Genomic DNA, 13,103 nt, shown 5'->3' on the forward strand with positions numbered 1-13,103 from the left:
CAAAAATCAGTAGCATTTCTATTCTCCAATAGTGAACATGCAGAATGAGAAATCAAGAAAGCCTGCCCATTTACAATAGCCATCAAAAAAATAAAATACTTAGGAATTGAGTTAACCAAGGATGTGAAAAATCTCTATAATGAGAACTACAAACCACTGCTGAGAGAAATTAGAGAGGATACAAGAAGATGAAAAGATATCCCATGCTCTTGGATTGGAAGAATCAACATAGTGAAAATGTCCATACTATCCAAAGTGATATACAAATTCAATGCAATCCCCATCAAAATTCCAGTGACATTTTTCTCAGAAATGGAAAGAACTATCCAGACATTTATATGGAATAACAAAAGACCACGCATAGCCAAAGCAATGCTGAGCAAAAAAAAAAAATAAAGCTGGAGGCATAACACTACCTGACTTTAAACTATACTACAAAGCTATAATAATCAAAACAATATGGTACTGGCATAAAAACAGACACACTGACCAATGGAATAGAAGAGAGAATCCAGAAATCAACCCACACACCTACAGCCATCTGATCTTTGACAAAGGCACCAAGCCTGTACACTGGGGAAGAGACTGCCTCTTTAGCAAATGGTGCTGGGAGAACTGGATATCAATATGCAGGAGAATGAAACTCGACCCATACCTTTCACCATACACTAAACTCAACTCAAAATGGATTAAAGAATTAAATATACACCCTGAAACCATAAAACTTCTTAAAGAAAACATAGGAGAGACACTTCAGGAAATAGGACTGGACACAGACTTCATGAATACGACCTCAAAAGCACAGGCAACCAAAGGGAAAATAAACAAATGGGATTATATCAAATTAAAGAGCTTCTGCACAGCAAAAGAAACAATTAAAAGAGTTAAAAGACAACCAACAGAGTGGGAGAAAATATTTGCAAAATATACATCTGACAAAGGATTAATATCCAGAATATATAAGGAACTCAAACAACTTTACAAGAAGAAAACAAGCAACCCAATTAAAAAATGGGCAAAAGAGCTAAGTAGGCATTTCTCTAAGGAAGATATACAAATGGCCAACAGACATATGAAAAAATGCTCAACATCACAGCCTCTGGAAATGCAAATCAAAACCACACTGAGATACCATCTCACCCCAGTTAGGATGGCTAAAATCCAAAAGACTCTGAATGATAAATGCTGGCCAGGTTGCAGAGAGAAAGGAACTCTCATACATTGTTGTTGGGACTGTAAAATGGTGCAGCCTCTATGGAAAATGGTATGGAGGTTCCTCAAACAATTGCAGATAGATCTACAATATGACCCAGCTATCCCACTGTTGGGAATATACCCAGAGGAATGGAAATCATCAAGTTGAAGGTATACCTGTTCCCCAATGTTCATCGCAGCACTCTTTACAATACCCAAGAGTTGGAACCAGCCCAAATGTCCATCATCGGATGAGTAGATACGGAAAATGTGGTATATCTACACAATGGAATACTACTCAGCTACAAAAACGAATGAAATACTGCCATTTGCAACAACATGGATGGACCTTGAGAGAATTATATTAAGTGAAACAAGTCAGGCACAGAAAGAGAAATATCACATGTTCTCACTTATTGGTGGAAGCTAAAAATAAATAAATTCACACACACACAAAAAAACCGGGGGTGGGGGGGAGAAGACATAACAACTACAATTCTATTGAAGTTGATACAACAAGCAAACAGAAAGGACATTGTTGGGTGGGAGCGGGGAGAGGGAGGAGGGAGGGGGATTTTGGTAAAGGGCCACAATAATCAACCACATTGTATATCAACAAAATAAAATTAAGAAAAAAAATAAAAATAAAAAACTGACCTCAGCAATCCTCCTTGTGAGGAGCTGCCCGAAATCGCCATTACAAGATGGCGCTGATTTCCGGTGGAGGGCAGGGCTGCTCGGTAACACGCCTGGGCCGATTAGGCAGCCACCAATAAGGTAGGAGCACGTCCTAGGCGAGGAGCAGTCTCTATATAAAGGGCGCGGGTTCCCTCGCTCGGGGTCTCCATTTTTGGCAAGCTTATGCTCTCCCTCTCAAGATGCATTAAAGCTGATCTGCAGAAGGATCCTTTGTGTGCCGCGTCGTTCTTGCTGGCGAGACGGTAGCGCAGGACACCTCCTGGTCCCATATGCTCTTCTAGAACCTTGCCAACTTCCAGAAGAGATGGAGTTTATTTCCCCTTCCCCTGAGTCTGGGCTGGACTATGCATAGTTTAATAGAATGTAGAGGAAGGAATACTGTGTGACTTTCAAGGCTCCATCATATAAGATGGTTCTGCTTCTGCCTAGCTTTCAGCATGCTTACCTTGGCACCTAGCCACTGTGATGTGAGGAAGCGTAGGTCAGATACAGAATCCATGTGAAGATATTCTGGCCCCAGCTAAGGTCTCATATGACAGTATTAACCACCAGACATATTAGTGAATGAGCCTTCATATGTTTTCAGTCCCCAGCCTTCAAGACACCCCAGCTGATGCTGAGGGGAGTGCAGATGAGCTATCCCTTCATACAGTTGCCTGTCCAAATAGCAGATTAATGAGCAAAGTAAATATTGTTGTATGCCACTAAGTATTAGGGTAATATTTTTATGTGGCCATAGTAACTGAAATAATTAGGTTTATAGTTTTTAGGTTTTTTTTTTTAATTTAATTTAATTTTATCAAAGGTTTATTTTTAAATTAAATTTTGGTATTAAAGTTATACTGGCTGTATGAAATGCATTGGGAACAATTTCATCTTTTTATTTGGTATGGAATAATTTAAATAACATTGTAATTATTTGTCCTTTAAAAGTTAGGTAGAATTCAGATTTCAAGGGTTTTTAGAATATTATTATTTAAAATAATGGTTACCTTTCCAGCCTCTTCTTTTATGGTAATTAGTCATTTTGGGTTTTCTTCTTGTTTTAATTTGGGTTATGTGTATTCTCTAGGATATCATACCTTTCTCTTTATTCATAGTCTTGCTAATATGTTTTCTTTTGCACTGTTAAGCGGATCATAAAGAGTTTATCTTTTTCGTCTTAAAAAAAAATACCTTTTGGAATTATTTGTTAATTCTACTTTTTTCTCTCCATCATCAATTACATGTTATCTTTATTCATTTACTTTTCAAATTTTCTTTTGGTTAATTTTCTGTTTTTTGGTTTTTTTTTAAAAAAGACAATGTTTCTGCATTTTTAGTCATTCTTTTTCAAAACGGAATGATTTAGGGACATAAATTTTTATCTAAGTGTGGCTGTTGTGTTGTGTTCTGTAAATTTTTATGTAAGGTATTCACCTTTTCATTAATTTCTAGAGAGTTGTGATTTTCTCTTTGATCAAGAACTAACTTTCAAGTCATTAAGATGTTTCAAGCCACTTAGCAAATTATTTATGATATTTTTGAATTATTACCAGACATTGTGGCCTACTCTATGTTTACTTTTAAATATTTATTATGGTTTACTTTGTGGAAATTTTGGTAAAACTATGAGCAAATGTAATTCTCTCAGTGAGGTACGATCCTATACATAGGTAGAAAGATCTTTGAAATCAAAGTTCAGTAGATGAATTTAAGGAGAGAGTCACTCTGGAGACCTGCCTGAATTAGTGGGTTGGAAAAACCAAAAAGAAGAAATATCTAAAAAGAAGAGCAAATACATACAGAGAAATAAATTAAGACGAAGATATTTGATTAACTATTTATTTTTCATACCTTTTGTATGGAAATTACTGGAGTTCATACATTATCAAAATAATAAGGGAAGAAGAAAACAAAATCTAGGAAATGGGATCCAACACAAAAGAGAGATGAAGGAATTTACAAAATGTTGATGAAGGGCAGCAAGCCTGGAAATAAACCAGTCCAGATTGAAATAGATCAGGAGGGTCAAGGAGAGACTTCTTAAGATGAAATTGATAGGATACCTAATGGGTTTGAGCATATTGAGAGTAGATTTACATAAGTTTTGGAGAGTTTTGGGGGAGGAGGTAAATGTTAAATACATAGAAAAGTAAAAAATGAAAAAAATAATTCTCAACTCTAGGAAAAATAATCATACTAAATTACATGACTCAGTTATCAATAGTGTTTACATAGTCAATATAAACAATGGATATTTATCAAAACAATGTATATTGGTCTATCATAACATGATAAAATGATATTGGGGGAACAACGGAACCTGTGTGTGTGTGTGTGTGTGTGTGTGTGTGTGTGTGTGTGTGTGTGTGTGTGTGTGTGTGTGTGTGTGTGTGTGTGTGTGTGTGTGTGTGTGTGTGTGTGTGTGGTGAGAATGGTGGTTATATGTATGGCAGAGTGCTAAAATCTAATCTTCTATAATACATAATATCAGTAGATAATAATGTCTATAACATTAGTAAGTATGAAAGTTAGTAAGAATGTAAAACTAAGAATGTTTGGAGATTGGGGGAGAATACCAAAACCCAGCAAAAAGAGTTGGAAGCAATTCAAGCAGTGAGAAATTTGAAATGTGTGGGGGCCTAATGTTTTTCTTGACAAGGTTTGTAGAAGTTTTAAACAATGCACATGTGTAACTCTGCTAAAAAACAAGTCTAAATTAAAAATAAAAGGAAGTCGTGAGAAAAGACAGAGACTTGATAGATCCAAGAGATGTAATACTAGAAGGAATGCTAGGAGGCTGGGGGGGAAAAAAAAGAAAATAGTAAAAACTCAGAAGAAAGAACTGTCTGCATCTTGAAGGGTGTCCTGCTTCCTCACTCCAATTTAAGTTTCAGTTAGTATTGATGAGAAAAAAACAGGTAATAGGCATATTTCTGTAATTCTTTTCAAATTCTAAGGATAATGATAAAATCTCACAGGGTCCCATATGGAAAAAATAAGTCACTTGCGGAGGACAGAGAATCAGACTGACATAAAATTCCCTGTGTGCAAGTGGAGAGTAGAAGATGGTGGGATAATGTCAAAGGACTAGAAAATTACACCCATGAATCCTCTAGGCTAAGCTGTCAGTCACCTCTCAGGGAGAAAGATATTTGCAGATGTGTGAGAATTCAGAGGTTAGAGAAGTCATACACTAACCAACAAAAGGGTTTGAACAGTGACTAGGATATGGGGAGATAAAAAAGAGAGGAAATGAACTTGGCAGTATACATAATTTTCAATCTCAGTGGTTAATGACTGACTATTAGCAAATATTTACGGTAAGTTCTAAGGAAGTGTTATCTTTTTTCTTCAGCTTTCAATTTGAAAACTTTCAAACAAATAGAAAATTCAGAAGGCTGTGACCTAGATTCACCAATTTCTTTTGACGTATTTCTCTTCAAATCCAGGAACACTACTTTTTTAGAAATGGCTCATTCCAGGGCAGGAAATGTAGCAGGTGAGCTTGCATTGTTTTTAAATGCCAGAAAGCAAGAGATGCTCAGAGATGAATAGGGACATGTCAAAAGGGCAGAGAAAGCACAAGGGGATTTACTGGGTAACACTTTTCAGAAGAACACCTGTAAGGGAGTGAGCACAGCAGGATTGGTAGAGGGAGAAGTTGAACTGTGATGCAGTTCATCTTTTGCGTGGACTGCTCTGGACATGATTACTCTTCAAAATTGTCCTGAATCGAGGCAAGTGGGCTGGGCCTTTGTACCCCTCATGGATCAGTCATTTGATGTGGGTGTCCCCTAGACAGGGGGTATACCCTTGGTGAGGTAGCTCCTTTCAGTCAAGGGCAATTCCTGGGAAAATGCCAGTTGTGAGCTGCCACCTGTAATATGCTTGCAGCTGGGGAAGAGTGCCTTGGTCCTGAAGTAAGTCATGGACAGTGCTCCTGAGTAATCCCTGCCATCATCCACTTGTTTCATATAATATGTTCACCCCATCTGGGAACAGTTCCTCTAGGATTCTGGTTGGTCATTTTTTCTGGAAATACAAGACGAAGGTTAAGTAGGACTTATTCTAGTCTCTCTCAACTACAGCTGGTCTTGAGGCCACAGCTAATACTCATTATCTCCTTCTGCTACCAACTTTGGATTTCTCCTTACCTTGGGCTAACACCTCTACTGGTCTAGGCAGCTTACCTGGTGGGTCCCTGAGGCCCTTGTTGCCATGCTCTCCTCAGTCTGTGCCTGTCGAATTTGTCCATTTACTGTCAAAATTAGGCAAAGAAGTATGAAGAGATATTCCCATGTTTAACCTTCATATGACAAACAATTTGGATGATAAAAATATTCTTCCCTGCACTCACTGTGTGACAGAAGCCCTACCTATTTCTGATGATCATAGTCAGTTACCCCTACCCAGATGGTGACTCCTTTCCTTTCCCTCTAGTCTTTTGCCAAAGGTGCTTGCAGTGACCAGGTTGCAGTCCTAACTTAAAGTTTAATGGGCTGTGTCGGTGAGGTGAGGACCTCTAGATTCATAGAACCTAGAATTGTAGGGACAAGAAGTACAAGTACAAATTGCTAAGTGGGTCACTGAGAGTGACAGCAAGTGGAGCCATTCTTGCTTCTCTTCGTTTCCTGGCTGCATGTATTTTACCTATTTTGGATACAGTCACTGTATAATGGTTATCGATTTAGGGTATAACTGCCTCCTGGAGAATGGCTCCTTATTGTCACATGGTATCATCTCCAAGGGGATGTCTCAGCCTTTCATTGTTCTTTCATTGCTCTTTCGGGCTGGCAGCTTTTGGATGTTGCCATGGATCCCATGGTCATGTTCTCACATTTCCATTGCTATAGTGTCCTTTGGTCTGAGGCAGTATTTTGTGGGATATGTTTAAAGTGAACCAGAAATGTAAGCTCTCAGATAGCGGTGCTGGCTAAGGCTGTGCAGGCAGGTAAGGCAAATCCACACTGTAATATGTGCTGATTGTTGTCAGAGTCAATCACTGCCCCTTCCAAAGTGGAAAGAGTCCCATTTGCCACCAGCTGTCTGGTTAATCTCTTTGAGGGAGAAATTAAGCAATAATGGTGGCTTAATTTGGTCTCTGTTGGTGGCAGGTTGGTTAATCTCCAGTAGCAGTGGCTAGTTCAGCCTTGGTGAAAGGGAGTCTGTAGAGTGGGACCCATGCATAGCCTCCATCCCTGTCACCATGACTAGTTTGTTCATTATGCTAGTATTAAGTTGGTCAGTGACAGAAGCTGGATGATGTCAGTTGGTTAGTATTCTGTATGCTTGGTTGTTTAGTGCCTTTTCCTCTAAAAGGATGTTCTCTGATGGATGTTAATACATGATACAAAGATCCTCACACTTTATGTCCATTCCCATTGACCCATTCTCATGCCCTTTTCCCAGGAAAACAAGAGGGCGAGCAGTCTTTTAGATGAGAGTTGAAGCCTTGAGCTAGCCGAGTGACAATGAGAATAAACAATATCTGAGTGGAATTTCAGGTTAGGCTGGTGACATTTTGGAGACTCGAAAGTTCCTAATCTGATTAGGAGGATCAGAGATTTATTTTAATTGAGGCGGAGGATTTAAGAAAAATTTGCTCTGTAGGTTGGAGAGAAAAATTTTGTTTTAGACTAGCAGACTATTAGAAATGCTGGTATGAAACTCAAGAAAGGGGTCAGAATTAGAGACAAACACAGCTGTGTTGTGAGCCTATCTATTTCACAACTTTGAAATGCAGGGAAACAGTACCCCACAAATATGTACAATTAAAAATAAAAAGAACTTAAGCATTTCCTTTCAATAATGCTGAGTGTCTTGGAATAATTGCTCAGGGTCTCAGATAGCTTCTCTCCCTGAATTGACATCTGGATATGTGGTGCAGGGGTGACTTCTATGATCCTATGGCTCGAGGAAGGCAGGATGCTCAGATTTGCATGTTGTTCCAAGGCTCCTCTGGTTGCCGTGGCAAAATCCTTTGTTGGTGGCTGCTCTACCTGCCAGCATGGGGATTCCTAGAGTTACCACTTCTTCCACAGTTTGATCAGTCTAGTGATGCATCCTGGCTGACAAGGCCTCTGGTGTTAAGGGCCCCTCTGAAATCTGGCTATGAGCTGGAGTCTCACAGTATTATTTTAATACTTTTTTGTTTATTTGCCTTTTGATTTGTTTACTATCTGTCATTGCCCACTCTTTGTCCTCTAAAACATATCCACACTAGAATATAAGCTCACGATAGTGGGGATCTTGTAAATCTTGTTCACTGCTGAATCACAAGCTCCAAGAAAAGTACTTGTCACATGGTTGGCCCTGAATAGATCTTTGTTAAATCAATGAAAGAAGGAAGACAAAAATAATAGATGAAATCCTCAAGGATGAATATGTCAAGTGAGAACAAGACGAGGCCTAACTGTTTAGTACATCTTCTGCCTTCTATTTTAGAGGTAGGAGGCAGAAGAGGCTCCAGAGAAGGTAACTGTGAACTATTTAATAGAAGTGTGAAGAGGACAGGAGTGCAAAAGTGGGAAAAGCATGCATCAGTAAAGACAGGTAATCACTGTTGCCTAAAGCTTCAGAAGTTGAACAGGAAAGAGTAACTGAATTTGGCAAATTGGAGGTTGTTGGTAATTTGGGGGAAAATGGTGCTAAGATATGAACCTGGGAAAAGTCAGATTTCAAGGAATTGTGCCATAAAAGGAAGAGAATTGTGGCACCTTCATCTTTATGAAGGTTGGCAGTGAAAGGTAGAAGAAATGAGGATATGTTACTGGGCTCTTCAGAAAAAGGACTCATGGAGGACTCCTTTTTTCCCCTAAGGCAGGAGAGACCTGGGATGTTGCTATGTGGTGAGGAACTGGTGGAGAGGAAAAGAAGGAAGACTGAAGAATGAGATGGTTTATGAATCAAGGTCTCAGAACTTAACTGAGAAGAGGAGATCAATCTTAGAAAGGAAGATAGGAAGGAAAGAGGAATGGACGGAAATAGAAAATCTGAGGCAAATGGGAAGAACATAAAGGAATTCATATAAGATTTTGCTCAGTGAAATAGGTGTCCAGGTTATCTGCTAAGAATGCATGTGTACAGAGCCCTGTGAGAGTTGCATTATGAAACAGGGCCATGCCCAAGGTTTGCTCCCTACCATCCACACTTCTCTTCTCTGGACCTTTCTTGACTCCAGGTGAGTGGCCATGCTCCCTGGATGTGCCTTCCCAGAGAGTTCTGATGGAAACAGTGCTTTAGTTCTTGTTTGAGTTCAAACAGGAGACTTGGTCAAGGGCCAAGTGTCTTCTCCCCATGGGGAAATCAGTTTCCAAAGAGAAGCCTGAATGCCTGGGAGTTTCCCATAATTGATCTCAGTGGATCACAAAGTCAACTCTATTTGTGATCCTGGGTTATGTAAATATTATGTGTAATTCATATAATACAAGTCTTAGGTTCCTTTGTACTTCAACAATGCTAACTCATTATCAAATAAATTTTATTTATGCTGAATATTTCCTCTTAGTTGATTCTCTTAAAAGCTGATAGAATCTGTCAATATCTTGTTTTAGATTATGATATGATTATTAAGAGTTTATGAATTACATGCTAATGGTAAACCTGCTAAGATAACTTTATATTTGTTCTTTATTCTGATTTCACATGTATGAATTTTATAAAATGTAATTTTTTTTGTGCAAGGTAAAAGCCACCACATATGCAAGGAAATATATAATGTACATATCTGGAATTATAATAAAATATTTAAGAAATTTTTATTAATAAAAGTTTGTGAAAAGTGATGTCTGTTTTGCCTATGCTTTTTGATTGTCATTCATTTATTCATTTATTATACACTTACTAGTCAGCTACAATGTGCAGGTTCTGTTTCACATGCTGGGAATATAAATGCAGAAAAGATACAGTCCCTGAATTTTAAGGAGCTTATGGTCTAGTTATGGGAGACAGACATTATAATAAAGGCAGTACAATAATATACTGTATGTGCTAAGAAAGAAACACACACAGAGTTTTTCAAGATGGTGGTGGCTGTGGCAGTTGGTGCGGAGTAGCTGAGGTGGAAAAGGCGGCCACTCGGCCTTAGGCAGCCGGGAAACTTGTGGACCTTCCTCTTGCCATCTCTTAAGGGAGGACCGCTGCTGGTGGCCAGTCGTGGGGGGTGACCGCCACTTTGCCCTCGGCAGGAGAGGCTGCCTCATTTACAGGCAACAGCTTTGAAGTGTGGAGCAGGAAAAGAACTGTTTCTTAGCTGCAAAAGCGAGTCTCGAAACAGGGAACACGGCGCCAGGGCTGCTGTGGATGCAGACAGGATCCCGGAGGCCGGGGCCGCGCTGAAGGCGGCCAGCTGCCCTATTCAGGATTCGAGGTTTCAGGCCGGCATTAAAGAAGATTCCTGGGAGCGCCCAAGCTGCGCCGTGGGACTGAGCGAGCAGCCCGAGGCGGCGGGAACCGAGAACAGGGAAGGCGACAAACCAGAGGCAGAGAGTGAGCGCCCGACCTGGCACAGCCCTGTGAGTGACCCCCGACCCGGCCCTGCTCGGGGGGCTGACGCCCACCTGGCTTCTGCCTGCATCACCAGGCCACTCACTGCCCCGGGGCTGCCTCCATTTTCTCCGGTGGTGGCAGCTCCGGCCAGGCTCAGCCAAGCCTGTCCTCTTCACCCAGCTCGGCTCCTCACTGAGCCTTCCCACTTGCTTGCCCTGGCATGGGACTTCCTGGGGCCTGCGGGCTGGCCTCCCCTCCCACTCCCTCCGTGGTTCTCTGGCGGGGCTGGTGGCGTGGGGCGTCCCCGGCCAGCATCGGGAGGGCAAGGAAGTATGGGCGGGGCCTACTGTCACTCCACCACACCCTGGACTCCGACCCAGTAAACTTCCTGTTACTGGGAGGCAGGTACCATCTCTGCGACCACCAGTTTGGAAAAACGCCTAACCAATTTCTGGTTAGGAATAGTGTGGTAGGAGACAACCAAACAACCAATAAAATGCTAGGAATAAATCAACACCTTTCAATAACAACTCTTAATGTAAAAGGCTTAAATTCCCCAATCAAAAGACACAGACTGGCTGACTGGATCAAAAAGGAGGACCCAACTATATGCTGCCTACAAGAGACCCACCTCACCCTTAAAGATTCACATAGACTAAGAGTGAAAGGATGGAAAAAGATTTACCATGCAAACAAAAGAAAAACGAGCTGGAGTAGCTATTTTTATATCTGACAAAATAGACTTTAAACTAAAAACCATAAAAAGAGACAATGAGGGACATAAAACTTCTTAAAGAAAACATAGGAGAGACACTTCAGGAAATAGGACTGGACACAGACTTAATGAATACGACCCCAAAAAGCATGGGCAACCAAAGGGAAAATAAACAAATGGGATTATATCAAACTAAAGAGCTTCTGCACAGCAAAAGAAACAATTAAAAGAGTTAAAAGACAACCAACAGAGTGGGAGAAAATATTTGCAAAATATACATCTGACAAAGGATATTAATATCCAGAATATATAAGGAACTCAAACAACTTTACAAGAAGAAAACAAGCAACCCAATTAAAAAATGGGCAAAAGAGCTAAGTAGGCATTTCTCTAAGGAAGATATACAAATGGCCAACAGACATATGAAAAAATGCTCAACATCACTCAGCATCCGGGAAATGCAAATCAAAACCACACTGAGATACCATTTCACCCCAGTTAGGATGGCTAAAATCCAAAAGACTCTGAATAATAAATGCTGGCGAGGTTGCGGAGAAAAAGGAACTCTCATACATTGTTGGTGGGACTGCAAAATGGTGCAGCCTCTATGGAAAATGGTATGGAGATTCCTCAAACAATTGCAGATAGATCTACCATACGACCCAGCTATCCCACTGTTGGGAATATACCCAGAGGAATGGAAATCATCAAGTCGAAAGTATACCTGTTCCCCAATGTTCATCGCAGCACTCTTTACAATAGCCAAGAGTTGGAACCAGCCCAAATGTCCATCATCGGATGAGTGGATACGGAAAATGTGGTATATCTACACAATGGAATACTACTCAGCTATAAAAACGAATGAAATACTGCCATTTGCAACAACATGGATGGACCTTGAGAGAATTATATTAAGTGAAACAAGTCAGGCACAGAAAGAGAAATACCACATGTTCTCACTTATTGGTGGGAGCTAAAAATTAATATATAATTCACACACACACACACACACACACACACACACACACACACACACACACACACACACACACAAAACCGGCGGGGGGGGGGAGAAGATATAACAACCACAATTACTTGAAGTTGATACGACAAGCAAACAGAAAGGACATTGTTGGGGGGGAGGGGGGGAGGGAGGAGGGAGGGAGGTTTTGGTGATAGGAACAATAATCAGCCACAATGTATATCGACAAAATAAAATTAAAAAAAAAAGAAACACATAAAGGGTGGAGTAGGGGCCAAAGGAGGCAGTGGTCAGTTCTGCCTAATAGGGATGGAAACCTGCTGTCAAGATATCTTTTATTGTTGAAATCCTGAAAGGCAAGAAGATGTTTTCATTAAGATTGCCATTAAGACTCTTTGCGGGTAAAGAACTCATCATATGCAAATTTGTGTTCCCACACAAAGGAAGAATTTGTCAGTAAATGAAAGACTCTTTAAGGTTTCCAAAGAATCACATTTAAAACTATTATAAAAGGTATTTTTTACAAATACCAGTAGGTGGCAATGTTACCTCATGAAAAAAAAGACTGATCAAATGCTGAAAATGACTTTCCTGAATTTCCAAACCTTGTAATGAGGGTATTCTGGGTTAAAAATGGATGAGAAAAAGTGGTTTTGAAAATTTTTTCTCCGCAGGCAAGCTTTTCCTTCAATAAGCTGATGTCTGATCCCTCCCCAGCTTCCCATTTATCCCGAGCCCTGGAGATCTACTTAAAATGGACTTGGACACCTCCTGTTCCAAGGCCTATGGGAGTTTGAAGCCCTTCTCAGGATTTCTGCACAGCTGACCCAGAAATAAAGCGGAGCTCCCTGCTTGATGTCCACTAAAAGCCCATTCACATAAAACATTCATGAGTTTAAGTGCATTTAGTGAAGATTTGGGGAAAGGATAGCAGCAGAGTTTACACAGCAGCTATGAAACAACCTCTAATGGATCAGGCAGCCTCTCTGGTCTGAAAACTGTCCTTTAGCCACCCACCATCATAGAGTTTTACTGAATTCT

The sequence above is a fragment of the Cynocephalus volans genome, chromosome 3, assembly GCF_027409185.1.
Source record: "Cynocephalus volans isolate mCynVol1 chromosome 3, mCynVol1.pri, whole genome shotgun sequence".
Taxonomy (NCBI): domain Eukaryota; kingdom Metazoa; phylum Chordata; class Mammalia; order Dermoptera; family Cynocephalidae; genus Cynocephalus; species Cynocephalus volans.